Source organism: Lutra lutra, chromosome 1 (assembly GCF_902655055.1).
Source record: "Lutra lutra chromosome 1, mLutLut1.2, whole genome shotgun sequence".
NCBI lineage: Eukaryota > Metazoa > Chordata > Mammalia > Carnivora > Mustelidae > Lutra > Lutra lutra.
This window is the reverse complement of record NC_062278.1, coordinates 143770216-143774495: the sequence shown is the minus strand read 5'-3', so window position 1 is coordinate 143774495 and position 4280 is coordinate 143770216. Positions and strand designations below refer to the sequence as shown.

General features: G+C 38.7%; 1 pseudogene; it reads right to left on the bottom strand.

The window, feature by feature from the left end:
• Positions 1-1180: 1180 nt before the first annotated feature.
• LOC125089536 (uncharacterized) lies at positions 1181-1266 on the bottom strand (annotated as a pseudogene).
• Between the last annotated feature and the right edge of the window lie 3014 nt (positions 1267-4280).

Genomic DNA, 4280 nt, shown 5'->3' with positions numbered 1-4280 from the left:
TGACTATTGCTTCCTGTAAATCCCACTGTTACTAGAAAGAAGTTTAAAAGTTGTAGGCTATTTCAGGAATATTAGAAAGACACTGAGTTCAATTTACTGTTCATTTAATCTACAAAAAGCTGAGTACCTACTATTTTCCAGACACTATTTACGAGCAACTGGAGACACAGTTCATTCACTTCCCTATTTGAGTGTTCATTACAAGCCAGGGACAGGCTGGCCACACATGCCACAAGTTCTAGCACAGGGAAACTTGCTGCATCAGTTTGAGGCTCTGATTACTAGAGTAAGGCCTGATAAGCAAGTACTCAAGGATTATTTGGAACTTTAGAATCTAAAAAAATAGCCTTGCTGCCTCCATCCCACCCTTCCATCCTTTAGTCTACTATGTATTTTTTTTTTTAAAGATTTTATTTATTTATTTGACAGACAGAGATCACAAGTAGACAGAGAAGCAGGCAGAGAGAGAATGGAGGAAGCAGGCTCCCCACGGAGCAGAGAGCCCGATGCTGGGCTCGACCCCAGGACCCTGGGATCATGACCTGAGCCGAAGGTGGAGGCTTTAACCCACTGAGCCACCCAGGCACCCCTAGTCTACTATGTATTAATGAAGGGTAGAGTGCTGGACACTGAGGATACAACAGTGGGCAGACCGAGTCACAGTTGGGCCTTCTATTGACAAAACTTGACACAAGTCCAAGTTCTCAAGTTTTGCTCAATTTGAGAATAAGATATTAATGTGAGAATTATACCAACATCTAAAATTTCAACCTGTCACTCATCCTTGGTATACCTTTCTCCCCCTAACTTTATTGAGGTAGGACTGACAAAATTTACAAATATTTAGGTTATACACAATGTGATTTTTTAAAGACATATAACCTAATGATTTAATATATGCATACATTGTAAAATGATCACCATCAGCAAGCTACTGCATTACCTCACAGAGTTACCATTTGTGTGTGTGCACGCGCACGTGCGTGTGTGTGTGTGGTGCCAAGTCTCAAGGCCTACCTTTTAGAAAATTCGAGTATACAACAGAGAATTCACTACAGTCACCATGCTGTACATTAGACCCCCAGAACTTACTCGTCTTGTAACTGGAAGTCCCGACGCTTTGACGAATATTTCCCTGTTTCCACCACCCCCCACCCCCTGGCAACTCCTGTTCTGTAGTCGTTCTTAGAGCTCAATTTTTTTAATTAGCAAGAATTGTGCCTCAGATAAACCTCATTGGCTACGATACTGCCACTACGCAAAGCTCTCAATTTGTTTTCAAACGTCACTTAACTTATGAGTGAGAACATAAATGTTATTAGTCCTTGATGGTGTAGGGAGGGCTGTGAGGTGTTAAATAAAAGTTTGGTCAAAGAAGACAGAAGAGTCTCTTAAAGATTGACTTTTTTGAAAAGGTTTTGTTGTTTGAATTTCTTCCCTGAGCTTGTTTATCTTTTGTTGATCTTTTCATGTACTTGAAAAAATTGCACTGGACTGAAACTCTAAATTAAAAAAAAAAAAAAAAAAAAGGCAAGCAAGAAATGGGAGAGCCCAAGAGGCCTGCAGAGCCTCCACGTCCTCACACACACACATGGTTTCCATTAAAACCACCGAGAAGTCCTCCTGAGTAGCGTCAACCACACGTTTCCTCAGTGAGCCACAAAAAAAGTGCTATTAATTCTCACCAATATTCATGAAATGATGGTCTTTTATTGCACATGTCTAACCTCCTACCTTGGTCTCAAGATTCCCCATACTTTTCTGACCCATGGGCGAACCTTTTTGCATCTCAGGGAGCATACCGAGTGGTCATAAAATGGTCAAGGCTGCCTTTAGTTACAAGGTTTAATAGGCTGTTCAGATGGGAATCATATTGATGTAATTATAAGTAGGTTTTTTTTTTTTTTTTTTTTTTTTTTTTTTTTTAGAAAGAAAAGGGCTGTAATGCTTACTTTTCCTTCCCTCACCCTGAATTCCCTATTAGGAATAAGCTTTCTTTCTGGAAAAAGACCCTCTTTTGCATCTATTAATACATCACTTCAAATTTCTTTTTCTTGTTTTTTTTTTTCTTATTTTTAAAATTTTGATTCGCTTCCAAGTCCTGTTGAAAGTGCTTTTTCTTTTTCTTTTTTTTTTAAATGTAATTTAAAAAAACACATTACGTTTTACATCTACTCTGACCATTCTCAGAATACAAGCCTCTGAAGTGTGCTTGGCCTGTTGCCGGGTGTATTTATTACCATTAATAAATGAGTCGCTGGTGTAAGAATGCAAATTTTATGTGGCCCAGTATAAATGAGCCTGTTAAGAATGACCAGATACACATTTTATGTGACTGCTAAATAATTATGTCATAGAAATACAGCTTGTGAATTCAACATTAAAGAAAGAAATGGATTCAAATAATGTTCGAGTATTTGTCAAAACAGGGTTTTGGTGAGTTAAGGACATTAAAAAAGGACAAAAGAAAACGTTCAGGCTCTAGGAAGAGAATGTGGAAGCTTCAGCTTAACACAGTGGCCTCTGAAGTCCACTTTCCTGTCTTCATTCATTATATGATGCAGGCATATCCAGATCACAACACTGGTCTTGTGTTTTGAATACTGTCATCTGTGAAGACAGGTCTTAGAGGAGGGAAATCTGAAACTGTGCTTACCCACAGCCACAACATTTCAAGTCAGGAGTGAGAAAAAGGATCAGATAGACAATGGGGACATGGTAGCGAGGAAGACAGCTATGATCTTGGAGCTCATATTCTGGGAGTTGATGGACATTCACATAACCAATCGTTCAGTATATTTCAGTGTTGCCTGTCAAGTGGCACAAACCAGAGTTCTCCAAAGTGTCATTTCCATATCAAGCTGTCCCATCCTATAAGAAGTCTGGATGTAATTTAATGTCATTTCTCTAGTCTATGCACTGAGCAGCACCTCAGTATGGAAGTGCTGGATAGACCAGCCACAGGGAGAGTCAAGGACAGACAATAAGTCATTCTGCAAACCAAAGGACTATAGCACCAAAAACTACTGGGTGTTAAAAAAAAACAAGACACCATTCTAGAACATATGAATGAGACAGGAGTTACTTAATTTTAGTCTGGACACAATCTGTGAACTTCATCTACATTCTGATGCCTTTAATAAATATCATCTGTTGGTCAATGAGGATGGTCTGTGAGAGCCATGCAATGTTTTTAAATTACTAGAAATTACTGGCAAAGCTTAAATGGGAAAGTTTGCATAACCAGCCACATTATCTAGTTGGTTTTTTTGTTCTGTTTTGTTTCTGAAGAATGGGTAACTCTAGCAATATTTCCATATCAGCATCAATCAACAGGAACACAATGGTACTCAGCTTCCCTCTGAAATGATAATGTGCCCTCCACTCTATGACAATCCTTTTAACTGCTGATGTTATTACACTAGGTGTGGGAGAGGTTGGCAAGGTGGGCTTTAGTCACTGACTTTATATGCCCTGAACTTGGGGGCAGCTGCTTTGTACATTTCAATCTTGACTGCACAATCAATTCAAACAATCTAGGTTTTTCACTGTTTTGCTTTACTCTGTTCCTTGAATGCTGTGTTTTCACCTCTACTTAATACCTTTATTCTTGTCTGCCTCTCTGCCTACTTGTGATCTCTGTCTGTCAAACATGAATTCTCGCATTTCTGCAGCAATTCTAATTCCACTCTCAACTACTTACACATTTATTTGTTCAATAGATATGTACCTAGTATTTCATACTAACTGGGGGTTGGGGATGGGTAAATAAATGTATAAGGCACAATCTCTGACCTAAAGAACTCCACAATCTAAGAGGACATCAGAGTGGAGAGAATAGCAGGGATTTAAAAAAAAAAAAAAATCTGTAGCCAGAGAGCCATGTGTCAGACCATAAATTTTGATTTTCTACATTTTGTAGGAGGACAAGGTCAAGACCTTTAATTTTGTCATCTGTCCTCCCTCTCAGCTAAGTTCTCTGTCTTTACCACTCTCACCAACCCCCTCACTGACTTTAAGGATATAGAGCATGTTATTTTGGCTGGGGGGCAGAGAACAGAATATGTATTTGAGAGCCAGATCCATGAACCTTGCTCTGGAAACTTTTCAAATGCAACCTCTTTATAATGGTGTCTAAAGATTTTACTATTTAAATGCTCAATGGCAACCTTGGAAAAAACTTATGGAGAAAATATACCAAAATGTAGAAAAATTAATCTAGCATAGAACATTAGAGCTGGAAGAGACATTTCATTTTACAGGTAGGGAATTTAGCACCA